The 26,680-nt window shown below is 47.1% G+C and overlaps 1 protein-coding gene and 1 long non-coding RNA gene across 2 annotated transcripts in view; both read left to right on the top strand.

The window, feature by feature from the left end:
• The first annotated feature begins 414 nt into the window (after positions 1–414).
• Positions 415–2,295, top strand: LOC131923338 (uncharacterized). The gene is made up of 2 exons (XR_009382578.1): positions 415–817; positions 1,933–2,295. It is a non-coding gene; the product is annotated as an uncharacterized LOC131923338 (long non-coding RNA).
• Positions 2,296–25,777: 23,482 nt separating this feature from the next.
• Positions 25,778–26,680, top strand: part of Myo1b (myosin IB) — a 177,213-nt gene continuing 176,310 nt past the window's right edge. Inside the window, exon 1 of the mRNA XM_059278606.1 lies at positions 25,778–25,802. The gene's annotated coding sequence lies outside the window, so the exon portion shown is untranslated. The remainder of the gene's footprint in view (positions 25,803–26,680) is intronic.

Below are 26,680 nucleotides of genomic sequence, written 5' to 3'. Positions count from 1 at the left end.
GAGTTACAGAGAGGGCCTCTGGTCTGGGGGTCCGGAAGGTGTCGGAGGATGAGTTACAGAGAGGGCCTCTGGTGCAAAGGAGGTGATTCCCAGCTGCAGAAGAAGGAAAGGATACTTGCATAGGCCCTAGTGTGGGAAGGAAGCAGCTGAATTCAAACATCTGAGCAAAGCGTGGGGTGAAGGGGCTGAGAGCTCAAGAGACCCTTACTGGACAGAAGGGTGCTTCAGAGGGCTTTAAAGGGGGGGGTGGGGGCATCAGGTGTATGGCTCTAAGAAGACCAATTCTTAAAATGACTGAGAAGCAGAAAACAGACGGGTTCAATGTGGTAACACTTTGAAGGGAGACAGAAATCCAGCAGCCTCCCTACCCAAGTTCATCTTCTTCTGGGTAAGGCGTGAGCTGTCATAACTAAGCAGGCCAGTCAGTGTAAGGTCCTGCTTGTCATCAATGTGTAGGCTCAGGCCCACTGGCAAGGCCAGATGACAGGGTGTAAATTTTCCTCGAGACAAGTTCCTCTTCTGGCTGGCTCTGTGTCCCCAGCCTTTCCTTCTCCCAGTGTGAGATTCCTGGGGATATTTCTGTTTCTTGAGATCCATTGTTTCAAGAGTCTGATAGTCGAGGGAGAGGCTCACATATCTGTTCAAACTGTTTTCCTTCCTGCCCAGACGGTTGCATTTCCCCACTCAGAAGTTGAGGAAGCATCATGAGAAGTGAACTGAAGAAGTGAGATGGCGTTGGAAACACTGCTCAGGAGCTTTGTATTATTTCAGCCCCAGAAGGAGCATGGAGTAAACCAATGGCAGGAAACGGATGGATGTAAGAGGCTCGGAAGACCTGTAGACTAGACAGGCTTGGTAGACTAGATGTCTGAAGGGCAGAATCAAGGTTTAAACAGGAGGGTTGATGGTGTTGTCATCCCCTAAGACGACATACTCTTGTACAAATAGCAGTTTGGGAGTGAGGTTCATGTCTAGGTGAGTTTTCCGTTTGAGAGGAACAGCTGAGTCCAGGCTGTGCCTTTCTTTAAGTTACTCCATACTGTACAAAAACGGTGTTTTCCCAGGCTATCTCTTGCCCTCAGAAAGTCCATCTTACAAATAGCTTTTGACTCCATTTTGAGGGGGAAAGACAACTGTAGCCCTTGGGTGGACCCACAAACCTCACCATCTGTCCGGCAGCACCCATGCAGCACAAGCTAATAAATGCCTCATTCCTGGGAACAGAAAGGGTGAATTGAGAATGGATGGGTGAGGGAGTACTTGACTGTATTAAAGTTATATCAGGGAAGCCAGGCCAAAGAACTTACCAGTCACACCAGGCCAAGGAAAGGCCACAACTTCCTCTTGCCGCCATAACATGGTGGGCGCCTAGCACTGTGGTGGCATGGTGCCACTGACCTGACACCCATTGTCTGTCAAGGATGGAGAGGCAGAGAGCTCTCAACGGTCCTGTAGTTTCATCTTGGCTAGGTCCTCTCTGGATCTGCACCAGGTGTTTTTTACTTCACATCTGGACTCCACGCTGGAGCCTTTCTTTCAGCTTCGGCCCCTGCAGCAGCCGGTCTGGGGCTGTCATCTTGGTTGCACAGTCTCCATTAACGTTTACATCAACTACTTCTGAAACCTTCTGCGCTCTGCTACAGCCTCTTGAGTCACACTCATTCACAAACCACATATATACACTGTATACGTCAAGGGATGTGGTTATTGGTGTGTGATGTAAGAGTTGCTCTTCAGGAATTAAGATTGGGAGGGAAGAACCCATTTTTGCCTCTGCCAGATTACCAACGTAGGTGAGATTGTCTGGCAAATGCCACCCTTGAAAACACTGGACCTTGTGAACTTATTCAGTAAACTTGGTTGTGGAAAGACACAGCCATGTTCATCTATGCTTCTGGCCTGGTGCACTCAGGGCAGGAATTGTTCTAATAGGAGGTGTTGGCTCAGTGGTTAAGAGTACCCGCTGCTCTTGCAGAGGACCTGGGTTCGATTCCCAGCTCATCACCCTCTGGAATCTGCCACCTTCTTCTGATCTCCGTTAGCATCAGGCACACATGTGCTGGACAGACATTCAGACAGGTAAAATATCCATACACAGAAAAATAAAATGAAGGAGGAGAAAGAAAGGAAGGAAAGATGCTAGGCAGCGGTGGTGCAGGCCTTTAATCCCAGCATTTGGGAGGCAGAGGCAGGTGGATCTCTGTGAGTTTGAGGCCAGCCTGGTCTACAGGGTGAGTTCCAGGATAGTCAGAGTTGTTACACAGAGAAACCCTGTCTAGAAAAAAAAAAAAAGAATGAATGGAGGAAGGAAGTTGTCAGTTCTAATAGGGGCTGGAGAGATGGCTCAGTGCTAAATTCATCTACTTTCTCCCTTGCTAGATACTGTGATGGGAATGAAGGCAGTGGAAGGGGTAGGGGTGGGGTGGCTAGAGTACTAGGGGATTCAGGCCTGCCTGGATGGCCCTGTTTTCCTGATGACAGCAGCCTGTCCTGTCCAGGAGCGTGAGCCTGGTTTCAGCTGGGCAGGACAAGTCCCCTTCTCTGCTTGGGGCTGTCCAGCTGTGCCTGTGGGTTGTCAAATGGCAGCGGGCAGCAGTTCCAAGAACTGCAGTTGTACCCAGGCTCCTCCATTCCTGGCTGCAGCTGCAGAGCTCAGGGGCGATTGTGGGGGCGATTGTGGGGGCCTTCGGGCAGCTGGGACCCGTTGGAGAGGGGACTCCTGCCACTATCAATCGATTAGAAACACCAAGAATAACAGTGTTCATATTTACATTCACAGGTATAAAATGTGTCTCATCTTGCATTCTGGCACCGATGGAGAATATAAAAATGTAAAAGAGACAGCAACACAGCACGGAGAGTTGCCACCACAGTCCGAGGTTTGTGCCAGGGGAGGATGGCGTCACTTCCATGTCATGGAAGCACAATTCCTGCTGGTCTCTTCTCCTGCCTGACCATCATGCAAACGAGTTGCATCCAGCCCTTCAGGCAGCAGTGGCCTCCACACCTTCCTGAGGGCTATTGTCAGATTGACTGACACTGGCTTTTCTCTCCGATGTGTCCCCCCAGGAGCTGCATCAGTCCACACCAGCCCATAGCTCCCTCTGAGCGGCTTGAATGTTCACGTAAACAGTTGGCGGCAAAAGAATTTTGTTCCTGTGTTTTCTTGTAATCTTTCGATCCTTCCTTGTTTGGAAGCCAGATTGTGGGGATCTATCGACTCAGAGAGTAAACATGTGTCTTTCTGAGTCCAGCTCAAATGGATCAAACCTGCAGGTAATAAAGTGTTCTCAAGCAAAATTAATGGTTTCAGCGAACACACCATTATCCAGGAACAAGATTTCCCACCACAGAGGGTCAGTTGGCGGATCAAGAGCATCAGGCTCTGCTGACTGTTACTGAGGACATCCAGAACATCGGCTGCCAGTTTGTTTCGGATGAGGACAACAGAACCTCGGTGACCAGGGTGACTGTCCCTGGTCACAGGCAGAGCCTGAGGAGGCTTCGAGATGCCCGAAGTAGCTAGAGAAGGTGGCTCTGGAGTCTGCCCTGATTCAGGAGGGCTGGGGCTGAATCACAGAGCGCCCTCTCCAGCTTGGTGTGGGATGGGCGAATGGTTCCCGCGTCCTCACAAACGGCACAGAGTTTCTGAAGTGCTCTGCACAGGCCCCAGCCTCACCTCAGGCCCCTTCATGCAGGGTCCCCAGAAGGCATTGTGACAGCAGAGACGGGCAGGAGCCCTTCAGGAGCCCACGAGATGATTAAGTGTAGAACTCTTTTGTTTGTTTGTTTGTTTTGGTTTTATTTTGTTTTTGGTTTTTTCTTTCTTTTTTTTTTTGTTTTTGTTTTTGTTTTTGTTTTTGAGAAATGGTTTCTCTGTGTAGCCCTGGCTGTCCTGGAACTCACTTCGTAGACCAGGCTGGCCTCAAACTCAGAGTGCTGGGATTAAAGACATGTGCTACCATGCCCAGATGAGTGTAGAATTCTTTTCGAGGAGTCTTTCTTTTCTCTTCTAGAAAAATAAACAAGAGAAATTCTTGCTTCACTAATGGTTTTACTCCTGCTGAGGACTCCAAACCAGGTTGTTAGGAGGATTTTTCCCTCTAGAGCCCTGTCCGAGGAAGCCAATGAACCCCAGGCCTCTGCTGAGAGGCCCAGGCCATAATGGTTGATATTGAAATAGATTTGTAACACAGAACAAACAAAAGTTCAAATCATATCTTTGAAAAAACTGAAACCGCTTGTAAGGTCAATAAAATTGAGACTGAAAGACATTCTGAATAAAAATGAACTGACTCCAAAGGAGAATAGTTCATCTCAGGTGATCCACACTGCAACCTTAACGTCAACTCCTTGCCCGTGCTTCCTACATGAGAAAAAGACGTATTTTAAAAATTAGAAAAGTTGGAACTGGTGGCACACGCCTTTAGTCCCAGCATTCAGGAGGCAGAGGCAGGTGGATCTCTGTGAGTTCGAGGTCAGCCAGGTCTATAGAGTGAAGTCCAGGACAGCCAGAGCTGTTACACAGAAAAAACCCTGTCTCAAAAAAAAAAAAATCAAAAAAACCAACCAACCAAACAACTGTTAATAAAAAATAGAAGTCACGGAATTATATTACTTCCACACTTGTTCCTTTGACTTGGGAAAATATTTTCATGTCCCTCCCCTTTCCCAAATGTCTTAAAAAACCTGTATCAGGACAGGGAAACATCTTCTGAGTCCCAAGGAGTTCCCCTTGGCTTGGAAGAGCTAACTGGAGCATGTACTTAGGGGGGGCCTCAGAATGCTGTTTCCAAACACTCTATGCATACTTTCCTCATTTATAACTACTGCAGCCATGTGATAGACAACATGTAATTCTAGAGAGCACTGTATTATGTTTTCTTCACGCATGCTGTAAAAGACACAAACCCCTCAGCTTTCAGAGAACAACTGCATGGTGCTCCCCGAATTTATTCCAAGGGTTTCTTAGAGTTTACTTCCAAAATAGAAGGAATGTAGGCCGCTGTATTAGCTTGAGGAAAAGTGTTATTCTGCTGTGAGGAAATAAGTTAATTATAAGGAAAGAGGGGGAAGGTCCACATCCTTGATTTATAAAATTTCCCTTATGTCTTAGTAAGGGTTTATTGTTGCTGTCATGAGACACCATGACCACGGCAGCTTTCTTATAAAGAAAACATTTAATTGTGGTGGCTCCCTTACAGTGTCAGAGGTCATCGCGGCAGGGAGCATGGCAGCATGCAGGCAGAGGTGGTGCTGGAGCTGAGAGTGCTACATCTTGACCTAGAGACATCAGTAAGTCAACTGACTGTCACACTGAGGGAAGCTTGAAAAAAAGAGACCTCAAAGCCCGCCCCCACAGTGACACACTTCTTCCAACAAGGCCACACCTTCTAATAGTGCCACTCCCTGTGAGCTTATGGGGGCCAAATACATTCAAACTACCACACCTTATTTTCCCCAAGATTCCTGTAATAGTATACAAACACATCATGCAAGAAAACTCCTTCATCTACTGGGATCTTTATCTGCTTTACCAATAAGAATTTGCATATAAGCTATGAAGCAAACTTTTCAAACAATTTAATCATAGAGATAGGCAGTATCTGCTCAGAAGAACCTTTTGGATTAGAACCCAGAATCCTTCCATGGAAAAAAATACTTTGAAAAATCTTCCCTTTGTGGAACTTTCTGCTGAACTTGAGATTGGGATTGCTTTTGAAGGAGAAAAGTGTGGTATGGGTGAAATAGAGGTGTGATGTACTCAGAGTGGCATGTAACACCTTCATTCCATCTGCTTAGCAGGTGCTTGTGAACCAATAGTGTTGGACTCACACATGAGCTTGCTGGAGTCCAACTCACAGGTAAGACCCTGATGCTCTGATCTTACTGAGTAGCCAGCAAGGTCCTCACTTTTCAAGTGCGTCCACTGGTGCTCTGCAATCCACTGCCTTTCTCATTCACCAAGGAGACTGGATCCTGCAGATCCAGGGCATGCCGTGGAGCTAGTCGTATCTCTAACGGCTCCTCTAGTCGGGCCCACACAGAGCTGGGTGACAACAGCAGAATCCAATGGCCACCCCCACTGGCCTCATTCCATGCTGTGCAGGTGGAATAAACATGGCTATGAGATCTTGAACTGTAACTCTAGGCCATGTGACAGAGGTATGACGGGATTGGAAACAGGAGCAACAGACTGCTCAATTAGAAGGGAGGTAGCTCTTGTGGGAGGAGTGTGTCTGGTAGTCTTTGAATTAAGCATCAGATGTCAAAAGCCATGGCCTAATTAAAAGAAGGCCTTGGCACAATGAATGGGTGGAGGGAAGCCCTCTGATCCTCATGGAAGATCATTCCTACAGTGTCTGTAGATGAAATGCCTGGATGGTCAGAAAAGGCATAACCAAATCAAATTAATATTGTACCAAACGTTGTTGAATATTCTTGCCTTTTAATTGAATATTCTTACATATCTTAGATCCCAGAGTTATATAACATGAATTATTCATTATTATATAAGTTATCCTAGCTCAAAATAACAAACTTATCCCACAGTTTTTGAATATTAGTAATTAAGTAGTTTGTCTAGATGGTTCTCTCTGAGGGGTCTTTCAGAAGGCAAGTCCCAGGGGCAGAGTCAGGGGCGGTCAATGTTTTCAACATTTGACTCAGTGCTTGAGATGGCTTATTTAAGCGGCTCCTGGCAAGAGGCTTCCGTTCCTCACCCCATGGACTGTTCCACGTGTTGCCTGAGTGTCCTCATGACATGGAATCTGCCTTTCCCGAGAGCAAGTGACCCAATGGCGAGACAGAAGCTGCAAAGCTTCCTCATCTGACTCTTAGGACACACCCTTTCTTCTACCAGACCCCGTTCATTAGAAGGCGTGACTGACCCAAACGTGGAAATTAGCTTTGTCTTTTGAAAGAACTGTTGGAGAATGTGTGGACATAGTTTAACACCCCCCCCCCCATGCAGTATCTACCCAGGATGTCACAGTCAAGGCTGGCTACGTGCTTTGAGAAACCCATTGCAAAATAAACATGCAAAACTCCTATGTAGGCATTGCTAAACATTTCCAGATAGTGACAGAATATTAAATCAAGTGTTGCCTGAAATCAGTGCTAGGTATAGTGACCAAGAGAGAGAGGCCAGACCTACTGTTTAATAACTGGTAATTCTTGGGAACAGCATTTAATATCTCTGAACCTTAACTCTGTTCTCTAATTCTTTAAAATGGGCATGATTAGTTAAGTTTCCTATCAGTGGGGATGCTTCATTTCAGAGCAATGAATGGAGTCATTCCTTTCTGTGGGCACTTAGTGACACTGACATTATAATGATTTTTGGTGTTAGTGAAGAGTTGGGCAGGAACACATGACCAAGGTCAGTTATGTAGCTACTGATCATAAACATCTCGAAGCAGAAATAGCATTTCATGGTATTGGCAGCACCAATATTGCCCAGCATGATGGACTCATCTGCTCAGGAGTGTGAAACATGTCCTGTAAGTTACAGAAAGAATTGCTGAGAAGATGTATTCCTAAAATGGCATGTTTTAAAGTGCTCTACCATGCAGGACAAGGGGCTCTGTTTTAGGAAATCCATATAGAAAGATTAAGTTTTCATTGGTTGTTTTAAGGAGAGGCACTCATTAGCACCCTTAGAAATTGTTGCCATGATCTAGTTTCTATTAATAACTCAGTGGATGAGACTGAATATTAAACAGAAACTTTCTCATAGCAATATTCTCTTTGGGCAGCTCAAAAAAAAAAAAAAAAAAGAATAGTCCTGCATGAAGCCTTCATTTTAATAACTGCAAAATAATTTTATAAAGCACTATAGTGCCACACTGACTTTTCATATTCCTTCTTTTTTAAATTAAGAGATTTTTATGTGTGTTAGTGTATGTATGTGCACCCGAGGAGTCCAGAAGAGGGTGTTGGATCCCCTGGAACTGGAGTTAGAGACAGTTGTGAGCCTCCATGTAGGTCCCGGGAACCCAACTCCAGCCCTGCAGAGCAGAATCAGAGCCATCAATCCAGCCCCCTTTCTGTCTTCTCATGCAGCTGAGCAGGGACCTGGGAGGCAAACAGCAAGCCAGCTGAGCAAGCGCAAAGTCCCAGTGGTTGGTGCTCCAGAGACCCCAGTTCCAGCTACTTCCCAGCAGCGCAGTGGCTGGGGCTCCAGAGACCCCAGTCCCAGCTACTTCCCAGAAGCGCAGTGGTTGGTGCTCCAGAGACCCCAGTCCCAGCTACTTCCCAGGAGCGCAGTGGCTGGGGCTCCAGAGACCCCCGTCGGGAGGATCTAATCTGTGCGGAGTAACTGGCCTCCCGAAGCGGGCCTAGGTGCTGCTCGTTGGTGGGGTGGACAGCTCAACAGGAAGTGCTAGGACAGAGCTGTGCTCTTCTCACAAATGAATCAAGGCACGAGCGGCCAGCAGACACACCACCAGCTCTGCTCTTTACCTTAGACGGGTCCTTCCGAGCAACACTCTTCTACTTCTCAGGGAACTTGCTTATGTATTCCCAGTCCGAAATTAGTTCCTTAATTTGAAACAGCTATAAACAAACATCATAGATGGAATCCTGGGGCTGGGCTCTCTTCTCCACTCCCCACCCTCACACACACATTCACACACACACATACACACACAGCACACACACATACACACACATACACACATACCACACACACACACACACACATACACACATACACACACACACATACATACACACACACACATACACACACAGCACACACACATACACATTCACACACACACACTCACACACACATACACACACATTCACACACACATACACACCACACACACATACACACTACACACCACACACACACACACACATACACACACAGCACACACACATACACACACATACACACATACCACACACACACACACACCACACACACACACACACACACACACACACCACGCACACTTTTTCCCCTGCTGTTTCCTTTGCTCTCAGCTCTTTTCCTTTCTTCACACACAAGAAGGGCCTGCCGTGGGTTTGACTCTCTGAAATCCCATCGCAAGTTTCCTGAAAGGTATTTCGATTTCATTTTGACAGGAGAGACTTAAATTCACATTAATTCAGTCAATTACCTCTTAGCTCTAAACGAACTCCAGTGACCTCAGAGCACGGACGGAAGCTCTCCGTGGGCTTTGAGGCCACTTGAAGTTCTGCCATTGTCGCTCGGCCTTTGTAGCCCACCATGGCACGGGAAGCGCCTCTTCTAGCCAACCTGGGGCCGTGCTTTCTCTTTCTTCTCCTCTTCCAGTCTGTCCCACTCCTCTCTCCTTCCTGTCTTTATTCAGCTCACCCCTTTCCCACCGCGCATCAGCAGACTCCAGAGCTTTGGCTTCCTTCCCACTCACCCCCGCTTCCTGGTTTGCCTGGCTTCTTGGTCTAACTCCACAGGGGACCGCAGTTTCCCGTTTCCTTGGCTCTTGGCTTTCCATAGGCTGAGCCAATGGGAGGCATAGGAGAAGGCAAGTTGGGCACAGCTGGGCATCTCACTTCCCTTTTCTTGGAGAGGCCTTGCCAGCTGCTTTCCTCACTCCAGCTGCTCCAACAGCACCTTCTTGTCTCAGCGTTTGCCAAGAGTTCCTGCACTGTGGTTCTAGGCTCTGTTTACATCTTCTCTGCAGGTTTGGTGGCACAGGTATTTAGGAAGCAGAGGCAGGAGGATTGCCATTAAGCTAGCTGGGCCTTCATAACAAGTACAAAGCCAGTCAAGAATACACAGAAAAACAACCCAAACTAGCCAATGGTCTGGAGAGATGATTGACCAGTTAAGAGTACCTGCTCCTCTTCAGAAGACCTGAATTCAGTTCCCAGCACCCACATTAGGCAGCTCACAACTGTCTGCAACTCCAGTTACAAGGTATCTGACACCTTCTGGCCTCCCCGGGTACTGCACACACATGTGCATACACTGAGATACACACACACACACACACACACACACACACACACACACACACACGACAGTAAACAAAAACAAAACACAACTTTAAATAGCACAACAAGCCCAGGCAAACAAACACACACAAACGGAGGACCATTCTAACATCAGCCGTGGGGAGCTCCCGGCTTCTGAATGTTGCAAGTGGCTATACCACACTCTACGTTAAGTTCTTGGTTCTGGTCCTTCATCACACATGCAAGTTCTGGTATTTCCTCGGAAAGACCTATAGTGCATCTTTCCACTAATTGGATCCTGAATGAAATAGGGGTCTAGACTGTAACAATGATCAGAATAAATAATATCTCAGATCAGAGGTTTTCAGGGGTGGAATGTTGTCTTGTACTGCCTTATTCTATGTTTACTTTGGTTTTTGAGAATCTGTTTTTTTGTTTTGTTTTGTTTTGTTTTTCGAGACAGGGTTTCTCTGTGTAGTTTTGCACCTTTCCTGGAACTCACTTTGGAGACCAGGCTGGCCTCGAACTCACAGAGATCTGCCTGCCTCTGCCTCCCGAGTGCTGGGATTAAAGGTGTGCACCACCACCGCCCGGCTGCTTTGGTTTTTATACATGAGTTAAGTCATACAAAAACAGCCGATGAAATTTAATGGTCAGTTTGGGGTGTGACGTGGAAGCAGTATGTCTTACAGACCACTGTTCCTGTACTCACCAGGAGCTTCTGTTCTTGTCTGAGTCCTCCCAAGTGTGAAAAGGAGGCGTCTCTGCCCTGGCCTCACTGTTCCGTGCTGTCCAGTTAACTGGGAGACTGCGAGGGGTTTTCTCTTTCATTCCTGTTAGTGCTCGGTCACATCAGCTTTGTGGCACTGTCTCGGAGCTCTGGTCATGTGGCCTTGGTTGTTACAGCATTGGCGCTCTTGACTATCACCTAATGGCATCCTTGTTTATGAATCCGACAGTTGCTTGCTACAGTAGTGGTTTTTAACACTGTGTCCAAGCCTTTAGGGATAATCTGGGGATTGGCCAGAATCCTATCAAAGGAATATGCACATAAACCATGATTATGAGCATGTGTACTCCTCTATGCAAATGTACTCCTCTGTGCAAATGCACACACACTCAGAGAGAGAGAGAGAGGCTCCTGGATATACCCTCCATATAAATCTCAGCTGGCTTGTCCACCTTAGACTAAGAATTCCACATGTACACACTGTGGTCCGTGGTCATATATAATGTTTTCTGTTCATAACCAGGATGCCCTGGGTGATGCCTATGCATGTAGCCATGTAGTTTTATCAGTAACTGTCTTCCCATTCATGACCTTTTCAGTGATAAATTTAACTTCAGAACACTATTTGTCTGTCAACTGTTTTGAGCTCACTCTCCCTCAGACAGTGTTGCTTATGTTACAGGATTCCTCCACTGTGGTACTCAAGGCTTCTGCACAGGAAGCAGCCATTTCCTTTGAGATCTTTTTCTTTCTTATTGGCACCACGTGAGATAAGGTTCTGGGCCTGGGGCAGAGATTTATGGGCTATTATTGTCACACGATGTGTATGTTACTTTTCCATGGTGAAAGGCCCAGGGCCTCGGACTTCCACTTTGCGATTGATCTGGGTGTGAGCAGAACGTGGTTACTGTAATAAGTCATAGCACACACTACCTCTTCACCCCCCTGCTAGAGCATGGGGCCAGAGTGAATAATATTTCTCATTCATTTGGCCTTTGCCACGGCTTGTCAGGAACTGGACTTGTGTTCATTATTCTGAGAAGTGTTCAGCTGTGAAATAAGCGCTGAAAAGATGAAATATAATTGATCCTGAGCCTCTGTGAGTTTTCAATCCCTTGGAAGCGAGAACTAAGTATTTAGTGACCCAGGAAATCTTTTTGAGCTTGAAAGTTCATAGATTAAAAGTATTTATGGATTGACTCAGGCAAGAAGACTAGGAAGATCTATGTATTGACTCTGAAGTGAGGAGAAAAGCTGTTATGGAATGTTAATAGAACATTAGTGATAAAGTGATTGGGATCAGCTGAGCAGAGCTGTTTCTGCAAAAATGAGACTTTTCTAATATCAGGGTATGAGAATGCATATTCAAAGTACAGGAGGTATCAATTCAAGGATTTTTTTTTAATTAAAAAATAATCAAGCTTTATTCTAAACATGCTAGCTGTTTGTTGTGTGTTTGCTTTTGGGACTAAGACATTATACAAAATTCTTGGGGCTTTCTGTAACAAGATATAATCTTTGAAACTGTGTGATAAAAGCTATGTAGGAAGTGTGAGGGACGATCCTGGAGATACTGATATTCACTTACTCATTCACCCGTGCATTTAGCAAGCGTTATTAATTACTTACTGTCTTGGTTAGGTTCTCTGTTGCTGTGATGGAACACCATGACCAAAGGCAACTTGGGGAGCGCCTTAGTTAAGATTTCTATTGCTGTGAAGAGACACCATGACCACAGCAACTCTTATAAGGAAAACCTTTCACTGGGGTGGCTTGCTTACAGTTTTAGAGGTTCAGTCCCTTATCATTATGAGGAGCATGGTGGTGGTGTGCAGACAGATGTGGTACTGGGACCCAGGGCGCTACATCTTCCAGGCAACAGCAAGTCCACTGACAGTCACACTAGGTGGTATCCTGAGTGTAGGAAGCCCCAAAGCCCGCCCCCACAGTGATGCATTTCCTCCAACAAGGCCACACCCACTTCAACAGAGCCACACCTCCTAATAGTGCCATTTCCTCTGGGGGCCATTTCCTTTCAAGCCACCACTGGAAGGAAAAGGTTGAGTTGGTCACCTTTCCAGGTAACAGTCCATCACTGAAGGAAGTCAGGGCAGGAACTCAAACAGGACAGGAACCTGGAGGCAGGAGATGATGCGGAGGTCATAGAGCAGTGCTGCTTACTGGTTTGTTTCCTCATGCCTTGCTCGGCCTGCTTTCTTATACAACTCAGGACCACCACAATGGGCTGGGCCCTCCCCCATCAACTACTAATTTAAAAAATGCCCTGTAGGCCTGGTAGTGCCCAATTTTATGGAGGCATTTTCTCAGTTGAGGTTACCTCCTCTCAGATGGCTTCAGCTTGGGTCGAGTTGACATAAAACTATCCAGGACACCTATTCTACTCCAGGAATTATGTTAAACTCAGAAATCAGGAGTGAGAAGCATGGTTCTGCCCTGATTGTCTCACTATAGTGAGGCTGGTGGTTGATTGTGTAATATTTTTTAAATATATTTTTATTAGTTCTTCAAAATGTTACAAATTTGTTTTGATTATACTCTCCCCTTCCCCAACTATTCCTTCCCACATCTGCCCCTCACCCCTACTCCCCCAACTTTGTGTCCTTTTAATTTTTTAAATCCATCAAGACCGATATGTGCTGCCTAAGTTTTCTTGGGTGTGTAGCCTTCCGTCTGATCATGGATGACTGACCAGGGGCTACCCTCTTAGAGAAAACCAACTCTCCCTCCCCCAACGGCCACCATCTGCCCACAGCTCCTCAGCTAGCGGTGGCACTCCATGCCCAATTCCTCTGTCAATGCTAGGACTTTGTCTGGTGTGGGCTTGCACAGGTCTGTGCATGCCGTCACAGCTTCTGCGGCTGCGTGTGTGGAGAGCTCTGCTGTGTCCAGAAGACACTGCTTCCTTGTAGGCATCCAGTGCATCTGTCCTACACTGTTCTACCCCTCTTCCTCCACAACCCCTGAGCCTTGGGAGGAGGGGGTGGGCAGGTAATCTACTGTGGGGTGATGCACTCTGAGATAGCAGCACAGTGTACTACCCCCACACAGAAGAAGCACTTTTTTTTTTTTTTTTTGTTTTTTGTCTTTGGAAGTGTGAGTGTCAGGAAGTAATGTTTTCCAGAGTGAAAAGATCTGTGAGGACACCGGGAAGTTCATTTTAATGTTGTCATGGGTGCAAAGGGCTGGCAGAAAGGAGGTGAGGTCGTAGGCAGACCCCAGAAGCCAAGCTTTTAAACACTTGCCATAGGAGGGACAAGCATCCCACACAGCGGAAACAGCACATGGAAAGGCAAGTGTAGAGAGACCCCAGTAATCAGAGAGCTGGAATAACTGAGTAAAATCCCTCACCGGGGACTGGTGAAGGCTGAGCTGGGGAAGGGCACTTGGCACATGTGTGCATGGCCAGCAGTGGAGTACCCTGAGGCTTCATAATAAGAAAACGCAGCCATGGGTCTGTAGAGAAGTGAGCTGGGAGGGGGCAGCTGGGAAACAGGATGAGTTCAGAAGATGACTCACAGAGGCAGGAATGGCATTTGCTTCAGCTCTGATGACTGGGTTGATGATGGTGAGGAGGAGGAATGGAAGATTCAGGCTGTGGCTGTGGCTGGGCAGAGACAATGATTTCTCTTCACAGGCGTGTCTCAGGTACCTGTGAGATTCTGTGGATGGTGTTGAGTTCGGGCTAGAAGTGCTGTAAAAGCTTGAACACAGAGAAGTCAGCTAAGAAATACAAATTTGGAAATCAGCAGTAGTGGGTGAAGTGGAAGAAGTGGCGCGGAGATGAGACCCTGAGGAGCAATGACATTTAAAGGACTGTGCCGAGATAAAGAAATGTTAAATGGTGCAGAGAAGAAGCAGTGAGGACAAGAGAAAGATAGGGAAGCGCCACGCGGCTGGCAGTGGAGCACAGAGCGCTGTTATACGGCAAGTGGTGTGAAGTGATATCTGGACCCAAAACTACCTCGAAATATGAAAGATCTGTGAGGACACCGGGAAGTTCATTTTAATGCTGTCATAGGCGCAAAAGGCTGGTGGAAAGGAGGTGAGGACGTAGGCAGACCCCAGAAGCCAAGCTTTTAAACACTTGACTGGAAGGAGAGAGCTTTGAAGACCTAGGCTCCCTTTTCAGTGAACGTAAGAACTCAATTTATTTCTTCAAAATTGTCATGAGATGAAGAAGCCCTTTCTTCTGGAGGACCATGGCTCAAACTTCCAAATACTTCCACTTTAGTTATATTTTGAAAGCAAAGTTTCCCAAAAGCATAATGATAATATAATAGAATATGTCTATTCTCCAGGATTTTGACAAGCCCTACCACTCACCGAGGTTATTGATATGGCGTTCACCCGGACATGCAGCACCTGAAAGGGATTGGGGGTGTAGTCTTTTGATTTCAAAAGCAAAGAATCATGGATAAGCTATGAAATGGAAACCAAGTAGACGCCATCTCCACAATCACACTAAGCTTGAAGGGGGCTGGCTGATGGGTCAGTGACATGGCCCACGGGGCAAATTCCTTGTTTCGAGAGCACCGTGACCTGAGTTCACTCCCGGGAATCCACAGCAAGGTGGAAGGAGAGAACTGACTCTACAAAGTTGTTCTTTGGCCTCCAAACATGTGCTGTAGCACACACACACACACACACACACACACACACACACATATACACGCAATAATAACAGAAGAAAAAGCATACAAAAAATAATATAGAAGAAAGTAAAGTGTGTGAAGATTTCATATAAATTAGTTTGGGCTATTGTAATGAAAATAATTTAGACTGGAGACTTAAACACTTATTTCTTATGTTCTTGGAGCCTGGGAAGCGTGGGCAGATGCAGTATCTGATAAGGGCCGTGCACAGCTCATAGGCCTGATCGCTGTATCCTCACAGTCTTCCTCTCTCATAAATGCGTGAATCTCACTATTAGAGCTTCATTCTCATGACCTCATCTAAACCTAACGACGTCCCCCAGACTCCTAGCCCCATCCCACTGGGGTTAGAGTCCCAACATACTTGTCTTGGGGAAAAGAGGCGTGGAGCCCATAGTACCAACTATAATCTTCATAAGCCCGTAAGTGATGGCCTGTATTGGAGAAGCACATAACCCTCCGCCCCTCTACTGTTGTACCTAAAATCTTGACCTGATTGGCCTTTTGCTCTAGAGTCTGTCTGTCAGGCTGGCCCGAAGGTCCTGAACAAAGTAACCCTTGGTAAATCGGTCTCACCTTGTAATATTCCTTCACAGCAGCCCACCAGACATGGAATATTGACAGTGCTCAGTGTTCCTCACCACTCACTCTGCTCACTCCAAGTGTTTCAGGAAGCAGAAAGAACTGCACGTGTTTCTAGACGAGATTCTGCAAACACATGCCATTCAGAAGCCCAGTACAGAAGCTCTTCCACTCAGGCAAGAGCTCCACCCAGGTCCTCAGTGTAAACCTTCGCTCAGCATGAGTTGGTCACATTGTATTCTGGCAATGAATCTCAGTAAGAACTGGGATTTTCACAGGGCAACAGTTTAGAAAAGGACAGTTCAGAAAACTGACAAAGACCATGCCCAGGATGTTTATTTTTGTTCCATTTGGAGATCGTTTAGAATTCTCCATCATAAAATGAACTCATATTTATCATTATAAAATTTAAAACATTATTTAAAGCACTAACTATGTCTTGAAAGCCCAAGTCCACGGTGTGTGGAGGGTACCATTAAAAGATGCCTCAAGTGGTTGCTGTGATAGGTTACTTTACTGACTAGAAAAATGTTAAGTACAAAAATTTTGAGACCCAAAATCTTTTTGGTCATTCATTTTCCAGTATATGAAATTTGACATTTAAATGTTTTAAGGGAGGGTCATAAACCAACTTTCTAAAGTCCCCCTCCCCCGAATTGAAATCCTAGTCTCCCAGAGTTGCGGGTGTCTGATGCTTGGGATAGCATCAAAGAGCTTGTGTTTGTGGGGAGAGGCCCAGAGAAGCCTGGGAGAAGAATCAGCCCTCACTCGGTGGAAGCTGGAAGGGAGTTACACTCAAAGTTAGGAAGGTCTGAAGTGAGTCCTTTCACCCTGCGGTCCCAGATTATTCTAACAGTCCTGTTCACCATCCCATCCTTTGAGCAGGACCAAATCAATATAGTTGACCCTCCATAGCTGAAGGTGCTGTCGTTTTCTGATTAAAACAATGAAGACAGGACATATTTAGGAAAAACTGTATTTGTTCTGGATATGTGCAGGTTCTACTTCCTTATTGTTATTTGCTAAATAATATAACGTAGTACCCATTTGCATACCATGGATAATGTATTAAGTACATTGTCTGGAGATGGGAAAAGTACATTGAAAGATACACGCACAGTTTACATGTAAATACTATATCACTTTTATTATTTATGTATTTATTTATGTATTTATTTATTTATTTATTTATTTATTTATTTATTTATTTATTTGTTATTTTGTTTCTCGAGACAGGGTTTCTCTGTGTAGCCTTGGCTGTCCTGGAACTCCCTCTATAGAGCAGGCTGGTCTCTGTGTCACTTTTACATAAGGAAATTCTGGTATCTCTGGGGGTACCTGGGATTCCTGGAACCAGTCCTCCAGGGTTTTAAAAGATAACTGGGCTTCTTGATGTAGGCCAAATGTCATCGGCTTTACTATCTTGTCCTGAGGCAACACTGGAACGGAAGGAATCCTCAGCGATGCGACTGATAATTGAGAGTGTTATAAACACTGCCAGTCAAAGTGACACAGTAGGACAAGGAGCGTTTGGGACACTAGGAAAATAAAGTGTTTTTCCTGTTAGGCTAAGTCTAGCATGGTGACCGCTGCATTTGGCAGATAAAGACTCACAAAGAAAACTGTAGTTATAAAATACATTTCCAATTCAGCAAGATAATAGACTTTTAAAGCATAGAGGATCCTGAGGTACCCCAGGGAGTAGATAAATGAGAGTAATGAGAACACTTAAAGAGAGCGAAACCTCCTGAAGCCACCTAATAATCTGGAGTGGGAAGTGCCTGAGCCCGCGAACGTGCCGTCACAGGCCCACACGCAAGACCTGCGAATCCTTGCAAAGCTCCTTCGCACTGATGTGGAAGTTGAGCCTGGCAAGAAGGCCCTTGAGGATCTAGGACAGAGTTCTCCCCTCTCTTATCTCTACTGACATTACTGGATTTCTGGAGAACACATTTCATCATGAGTCTTGTGGAAAAGGAGGTTCTGTGTCTTTTGGTGAACACCCTCCTTGTTTTGGGGAGTCAGGTTTCCGCTCAGCGTTCTGGCCTTCATGGGCTAATTCTTCCATGGCATAAGGTATGCTTTGCTATGGTGTTAGACTTCTTTAAAGCCCCCTTCCCTCAGCTTTGTTTGAAGCTTAAATGATCGCTGCTGTGAATGCATCAGCAAAACTTGCTTTTGGTTTACTTCATTCTCTGGAATTAAAAAAAAAAAATGTTCTGAGGCGTGTCCAAAAATCTTAGGGCTGGGACTGTGGACTGTCCACTACTTAAAACAAGGATAACCTGTGAAATCAATTCTTCATTAAGCAATACAGATGGAGTTTCTAGTATGCACAAAGGCTCTGGATTAAGAATGAACTAAATAGACACAAATTCCATAAGATCTCCTTATCTTGTGCAGGGATCAAGATAGAGAATGCAGCTGGCCCAATGATCAAGCTTGCTGTTAACCCTCAACCAATGGGCAAGCTTGCTGTTAACCCTCAACCAATGGGCAAGCTTGCTGTTAACCCTCAACCCATGGGCAAGCTTGCTGTTAACCCTCAACCAATGGGCAAGCTTGCTATTAACTCTTGCTTCATTTCCAGGGTAAACTTTGGCTTACTTTGTCACTGAACTGGGTGGTGCAGCATCAAGGATGTTTAAGAGGTTTTTGAAATGCTCAGCTTTCTTTCTCTGTCTTTACTTTTCTATGGTGATACGTTGAAAGAATAAAGGCATCAAATACAAATACAGTTAGTGTTTTGTTTTGTTTTGTTTTTTCGAAACAGGGTTTCTCTGCGTAGCCCTGGCTGTCTTGGAACTCGCTCTGTAGACCAGGCTGGTCTCGAACTCACAGAGATCTGCCTGCCTCAGCCACCAGAGTGCTGGGATTAAAGGCGTGTGCCACCACTACGCGGCCAAACACAGCTGGTTTAGGGACTGGAGTTGACACAAAACACAGGTTCCTATGTCGACTAAGTGGGTCGACATTCCGAGAGAATGTCAGTATTTTTCACCTAGCCGTATTGTGTTCTTTTCCTTGCAGTGCCCTTGTCTCCTCCGCAGTGGGGTGACAAGCTCCCTGGTCACCCCTGGGAAAAAATGTAAGTGACTGCTTAAAAAGATTGGGGCAATCTAACAGTTTTCCAGGTTGATTCACGTTTCCCTGCGAGGCTTTGCCGAGATAGCGCTAACTGGCCACCACCTGAGAGGAAATAAAATAGACATTTTTTATTTTATTTTTTGCTAGTTGAAATGACAACATGCTAAATTATAAAATGTCAAGAGAAAAAATCAGCAATTTAAATTTCTGGCAAAAGGTCTATAATTTATTTGAAGCTCAGAGTAATCTGGGCCAGATAAATCCATTTCTGGAGAAAAATAACTTATACTTTGTGTTCTATGACCCGGTGCTGGTTCTCAATTACACTGCTATATGTGTGTTTTTATAAAGAATAATCGTTTCTTATTTTCAGAGGTTCCCTTTTCTTTTTGGAGGAAGAAATTTTCTGGTATAGGAGTGTTCTTATTGCCATGGACCTGGTGTTCTTACACTGACAGGTCTAACATGCAGGCCTATTATCCAGTCAGGGAGGCCAACATTTATGAGAGTGTAAGGAGACAGTAAGCAGCCTAGAGCATACAAGTGTGCTTGTAAAGGGGTATTTCTGAGTTCCTCTCTTTTTATCACCAAAAGTGTTAGGGGAATTTTCTGAGGAGAAATTGTATTAGTCTTTTTACCTTCTAATGTTCCTTTCACTGCTTTTTCACAGCTTTTTGTTTGTTCCTCTGTAGCCCTGGCTGTCCTGGAACTCAGAGATCCTCCTGCCTCTGCCTCCTAAGTGCTGGGATTAAAGGTGTACATGACCATGCCCTGCTACATACCTCAGCGGGGGCAGCCTTAGAACATTCAAAGCTAAAAGCCATAGTACATCCACAGCTGTAGTATATCTACAGTTTAAATGCATAGTTGAAAGTTATATTTTTACTGCTGAGTCCTGGAGGCTGAAAATTCCATAGGAAGGCTTTAAAAGGCACTATCTAACCTGAATTTCAAATATCACTATAAGCATTAAGTGTTGTAGGATAAAGGGCATTGGCCGAATGGAACGAATTCCCACAACCAGTAAGCACTGATTTTCAAAGTGCTCTTTAACCATGGAAATTTTTTCTTCTGCATGAAAACATTTAAGAATCGCCAACTTAGTGCTTCAGGTGTGTGGAAGACTATGAAAATAACATGATAGATGTTTCATGAGGCAAAAGAGGAAAACGGCTCATAGATGCCCTCTGAGGGGAGGAGACGGGCCAGCCTGGACTCAGAAGCCCGAGACTGGAGCCACAGTGCGAGCTCCGCTGTTGCTGTGCAACCAGAGCAAGAGCGTTAACGTTTCCTGCCTGGTTCCACCAGCTCTATCTAACAGTGCAGGAATGACAGCCCTCTCCTGTGAAGGCTGCACGAGACAGCATGCCTGTGAAGCCACAGGACTGCCCTTCAGGACAGGCCATTCTCTGTAAGATGGCTCCTTTTTTGGAGTAGGAAATTGTGCTGGCTAGTCTTATGTCAACACACGAACTAGAGTTATCTGAAAGGAGGGAACCTCAGTTGAGAAAAATGCCTCCATGAGATCCAGCTGTAAGGCATTTTCTTAATCAGTGATGGTTGGGGGAGGGCCCAGTCCATGGTGGGTGGTTCCATTCCTGGGCTGGTGGTCCTGGGGTTCTATAAGAAAGCAGGTTGAGCACGCCATGTGAAGCAAGTCTGTGACACAAATCTTAAAAGGTCTTATAAAAAAAAAAAAAGCCTGGAGCCAGATATTGGGGTGAAAGCTGAAAGATCAGAGAAACAGAACAAGCCACCCATGTTCTTACCGCTACGAAATCCTCAGCCTCAAGAGAGAGACTTCCTGTTTACTCACACCTTATATACTTTTCTGTGCCCTGGCATCTTGCTTCCTTCCTAGTGCTGGGATTAAAGGCATGTGCCATCACATGCCTAGCTCTGTTCCAGTGTGGCCTTGAACTCACAGAGATCTGAATGGATCTCTGCCTTCAAATGCTAGGATTAAAGGTGTGTGCTACCACTGCCTGATCTCTATGTTTAACATAGTGGTTGGCTTTGTCCTCTGATCCCCAGGCAAGCTTTATTGGGGTACACAATATATCACCACACAAATCAGTCAGCAGCACCCCTCCATGGCCTCTGCATCAGCTCCTGCCTTCAGCTTCCAGCCATTTGAGTTCCTGTCCTGACTTTCCTTGATGATAAATAGCAATATGGATGCATAAGCTAAACAAACCTTTTCCTGCCCAACTTGGTTTTTGGGCATGGTGTTTCAACTCAGCATTAAAAACCCTAACTAAGACAGAAATTTCCTGGGGATGTGGGGGTAAAAATGTTCTTATTTCCACAGACCTGGTATTTTCAAAGTTGACTTTTTTTTTTTTTTTCCTCGAGACAGGGTTTCTCTGTGTAGTTTTGGTGCCTTTCCTGGAACTCACCCTGTAGACCAGGCTGGCCTTAAACTCACATAGATCCGCCTGGCTCTGTCTCCCGAGTGCTGGGATTAAAGACGTGTGCCACCGCCGCCTGGCCAGAGTTGACTGGTTTAATATGCAGGCTGCTATTACTCAGTTGGAGAAGTCAACATTTATATGAATGTATAGATTTCATAAACTGGAGAAAGTGCAGCATCAAGATGTTTCCGGGTCAGACAGCAGGGTTCACCTCAGCACTGTGCTCAGGAACAGATGGGTCTGAGTTTGGTCTCAAAGAATACGTAAAACGGGCACAAAGTAGGCATTTAGGTGGGCAGATGAGGAGAGAACACTGCAGACACAGAAGTTCCCTGCTGGTTATGAAACACTCGGGCAGTGTCTTAGTTATGGTCTCTATCACTGCAATGAAACATCATGACCAAAGGCAACTTGGGAGGAAAGGATTTATTCAGCTTACACTTCCACATCGCAGTCCATCACTGAGGGACGACAGGGCAGGAGTCTGGAGGCAGGAACTGATGCAGAGGCCATGGAGGAGTGCTGCTGACTGGTGTGATCCCCATGGCTTGCTCAGCCTGCTATGTGATAGCATCAAATACCACAGCCTGGGAGTGCCACCACCCACTCACATCAATCACCAATCAAGAAAATGACCCCCAGCCTCTGCCTACTGTCCAATCTAGCAGGGGCAGCTTCTCAGCTGAGGTCCCCTCTCCCCAGATGACTCTAGTTGTGGCAAATTGACATAAAACTAGCCAGCAGAGGCAGGGAATGTGAGTCTTCTGGACCAGGTTGCAAAGCCAGCTAAGTCAGGAACACCGATGGAATCTAAAATTATGACATCTAGCCCACTCTTCTGCTCGCTAATACCGAAATAAGACAGGAGCAGGTTTCACGGCTCTGCCACTGTTCTTTTATAACAATGCCGAGCTCCTCAAAAAAAAAAAAAAATGCTCTATGCTAGTTTAATAAAAAGCCATTTATTCATTATTATTGTTGTTGTTTGGGGAGGCTTGGAGTGCTGGGGCACACTTGTGGAGGCTGGGGACAGCTTTGTGGGGTCAGGTCTCTCCTTCACTGTGCACAGTTCCAGGGAGCAAGCTTAGGTTGCCAGGCTTGCCCGAGTGCTCTGCCAATGAGCCATCTTACTGGCCCCTAAAAATGTGAAAGACAAGACAAAGCTAAGACAAGAACTCCTACGGTATGGCCGCATTTCACTTCTGCGCTTACCACAGAGAGAGTGTGTGAGCCTCCACACAGGTCTGCTGGCTCCAGGGTTAGAGTGTGAGTCTCTTTATGGGTCTGCTGGCTCCAGGGTTAGAGTGTGAGCCTCCACACAGGTTTGCTGGCTCCATGGTTAGAGTGTGAGCCTCCACACAGGTCTGCTGGCTCCAGGGTTAGAGTGTGAGCCTCCTCATACATCTGCTGGCTCCAGAGTTAGAGTGTGAGCCTCCTCATACATCTGCTGGCTCCAGGGTTACAGAGTGAGCTTCTGGGTGAAGGCCAGTTCTAAGATGCCTTTGCTCTTGGGACTTGATAATTTATGTATTCCACCTCAAACCCTTCATATAATAGTCATTCTGTATTTCCTCCAAAGAGACCAAAGAGAAAGTAAAAAATGCCTTTGTAGTTGGTGGATTTATCAACTATTGACAACTGTTAGAACATCTTTTGTCTTTTCTCCAAAGTTCTTGGCTGATTGGCTTTATAAAAACACAGCCAGGAAGGTGAAGGGATTTCAAACCCGGTGCGTCCTCAGAAGCTCTGAGGGTTATGAAAACTAGGCTAATGGTGTTTTTAAAAATAATTGTGACATGCTCTCAGGCTGTTTTTCACTTGGTTTTCTAATAGTTTCTTGGTTAATTTTCTCAGTGTATATTAGATAGAGCAGCAGTTCCTAGTACTTTTTTTTGGAACCACTTAAAAGCAGGGAAAAAAGCCTCAATCTCCTCCACTCTGGGAGATCTGAAGGCAGAACTACCCCAGCCTAGCTAGGTTCCCATCTTTCCTTGGAGCAGCATCCTCAAAATTTCCAGGCTAGCTAGGTTCCCATTTCTCCTCAGGGCAGGATCCTCAGGATTTCCTCTTAGCAGCCCTCAAAGTAGTCCCACTGAGAAGTATCTTGTCCCAAACTCTTCACCAAAACCTGACCAACGTCTATGATCAAACATCCTAGGTCTGGGAATGTAGCCGCGTTGGCAGAGAGCCGGCCAAGCATGTGTGAAGCCCTGGGTTCATCCTCAACACGGCATGAAATGGGTGGTTGAGCGGGTCTGTATGTAATCTCAAGGACACAGGAGGCGAACACAGGGAGATCAGTCACCCTTGGCTACACAGCGAGTTTGAAGCCAGTCTGTGATACAACGGACTCCTGTCTCAAAACACTTTTGGTGTTTTCCCTACTTTTCAAGCCATTGACTTATATGGTTTATGAACCTGTCATTGGTATTTCTGCTATTTTTAGAAAGGTGGATTGGCCAGCAGGGTTCAGAGACTGTTGCTATCCAGTTGGTATAAGTAAACGGAACCAAAGATCGGGCAAATTCAAGAGGTGTGCGCCTAAAACATGTTGTCAGGTGGCAGAGCTGCATGTTGTTTCTCTGGAAGCTGAGAGTCGTTGTCTTCATCATACGAGGTTGTCAAGGCCTGGGGTGGCTCTCTGGATAACCTGTGGTGGAGACAATCATGGGGCCACCATGCCAAGCATGTGTTGCTTTATTAACAACCACCCCAAGGACAAATTCTTACCGTTCGGGTTTCTGGGGACTGACTTAACTTGGCTGGGCTTTCTCTCTAGGTCTTACCCCATGTGGTCTACAGTGACCGTGGCTAGAGTCATCCTAAAGGTTCACCCTTCACATGTCTGGAGCAGCTGACACTGGCTGGCACTCCCAGCCTGGGATACCTGGCGGGGGTGGGGCAGGGCATGTGGTGGTGGTGGTGGTGGTGGTGGTGTGTGTGTGTGAAAAGGTGCATCTCCTTTACGAGCTGGGCTGGTCACATCACTTCTGCTGCATCCCATTTGTTAGAATTCAGTTGGAAGTCCAGCCTGCACTCAAGAGAAGCTCAATCAGTCAACAGCTGCCCTCGAAGAGAGATGTACCAAAGAATTTGTGGTTTTTCCACAGCTGTATCACTTTTTAGCCAGAAGAAAGACCTCTCTGCCCTTGGTTGTCCTGGTCTCTAAAATAAAAATAAGAAAGTAACTCACCTCACAGGTTTTTGTGAAGATAAAATAAAATTGTACCCAGTACTCAAATGTGTGTTAGCCTAGACCATGGTCATGCCAGCTGAAGATGTAACTGATGCTGATGTTGGCAGAGAGGACGATAGGATTCCAAGCAGACACAGTTTGTAGAGGTCCTGGTGGCATTTGATAAGTCCCCGTGCCGATAGGACAGAGTGACTATATAAGGTTTGAAATCTCTGGTTCACCTTATTTTAGTGACAGTTTCCAGATATAGGTCAGTGCATTTAAACCTGGCCCCATTTATGGCAATTTATTTCATTATAGGATAAAGTAGTTAGACTCATGAGTAATAATTACTGTGTCTGCAGTGCTTTTAACACCTCAGCAAGTAATCCTCACCTCACCCCATGAGTAACTTTGATGAACACCCTTCCCACTTCCAGGATGAGGCCAGACCCAGGGTCATGTGCCTTGTCCTGAATCCCAGTGTGGGGAGGTGAAGCTGGGGGTGGGTGGGTGGGCCTGATTCTCTAGACCCCCTACCATGACCAAGTGACTGCCAGTCATTGCCCAATACCCAGTGACAGACAATAAAAGCCTTGCACCGTACGCTGTTTTCTCTCTCAGTAAATTAGCATTTTGTGATAATTCTTTGGCACCCAAACTTTGACCTAGGAGAGGAGATAATATGGGGAAGGACTGTTCTCTGTGCCGGTGTTCGCGCCCAGGCCCTTCCAGCTGTCAGCCTCTGCTTTTCTGGTCTGCAGGACGCTGCCGATCTCGCAGAGACCAAGGTGAAGGGTCAGCGCGCGCCCCCGGGTGTCCCCACCCTCCGGGCGCTCACCGGGGGGCGCTGTGCGGCCTGCGCCTGGGTGAGCCGCGGCCCAGGAGCGAGGGGCGCGTCCGGGCGAGGTCGCCGCCCCCGCCGGGAGAGGGGAGTGGCCGCGCCGCCGCCACCGCCGCCGCCGCGCCTGAAGCCAGCGCACTCGGAGCCGGGCGGACGGGCGGGCGGACGCGGCGCTAGGTACGCGGGGCGCGCGGTGGGCTGAGCGGCGCGGGACCCTCGGCGGCGGCAGCGGCTGTGGCACGAGCCCCGCACCGTTCGTTCGGACCCGCGTCCCCCAGGCGGCGGCCAGCGAGCAGCACGCGGAGCGGCGGAGCAGGCAGAGCGGGCAGAGCGGGCGCCGGGCGAGGTAACGCTGCGCTCCCCCGTGCCGGGTCCCTTCCCGCCCCGTGCCTTTGTGCGCGCGGGGCCCCGGGCTCCGCCGCAGCCTGCGGTCGCGGGTCAGCGCTCCCGGGGCGCTCGTGCGGGGCGCGCGCGGCAGCGCTCCGTGTGGCTCCGGGGGGCGGCCGGAGCTGGGGGCCGGGGCTCGGCAACTAAGTTGCTCTCGCTCCGAGATATCCGCTTCGTACCTATGGGCACCCGGGGGACCCCGCTTTCCACGGGCCCACGCACCCCTCCCCTCCCTCCATCCCTCGGGCCCACTGGAGTTTCCTGGCCCCGGGGTCTGTGGACGGACAGGGTATGGCTTCCTGTGGGAAGGGGAAGCGGAGGCCGAACAATGGGGCGTCCTGGGGAGTGGGGTTCAGGTGCGGTGTGCCGGGGCCGCGGCGCACGAGGAGGGGCGCAGGACCGGGTGGCTCGCCCTGCGCGTGCAGCTGCGCTCCACTCCTTTGTTCCGCCACAGCGGAGGGGGCTGCCCGGGGTCCCGTTTCCTGCCCGGGATGGGATTGATTCACAGTCCCAGAAGGGCTTGGGGAAGGGGGCGGGGCTCGGATGGAAACCAGATTGGGAACGGGAGCCCTGGAGGGTGCTGGGCAGGGTGGAGCGCTGGGGAGGGGGTGATGAGAGTGCGTTGGAGTTAATTACAAACACAACCTTCTGTGGGAAGGCCTGTGGAGTTTACTTGCGGTGCTTTGTTCGTGCTACGGCCTAGCACTAATTGTTGCAACAAGTTCTGTTCTTCCTTGAAGTTGTAGGCTCTGGCCCTGGGAGTTTGCTGAAAGCAGATCTTGTTAGTTAGAATGGATGAAGAGCTTTTTTCTTTTCTTTCTTTTTTTCCTTTTTTGA

The sequence above is a fragment of the Peromyscus eremicus genome, chromosome 13, assembly GCF_949786415.1.
Source record: "Peromyscus eremicus chromosome 13, PerEre_H2_v1, whole genome shotgun sequence".
Classification (NCBI taxonomy): domain Eukaryota; kingdom Metazoa; phylum Chordata; class Mammalia; order Rodentia; family Cricetidae; genus Peromyscus; species Peromyscus eremicus.
The sequence above is the reverse complement of the archived record's forward strand: the minus strand, read 5'-3'. Positions and strand labels throughout refer to the sequence as shown.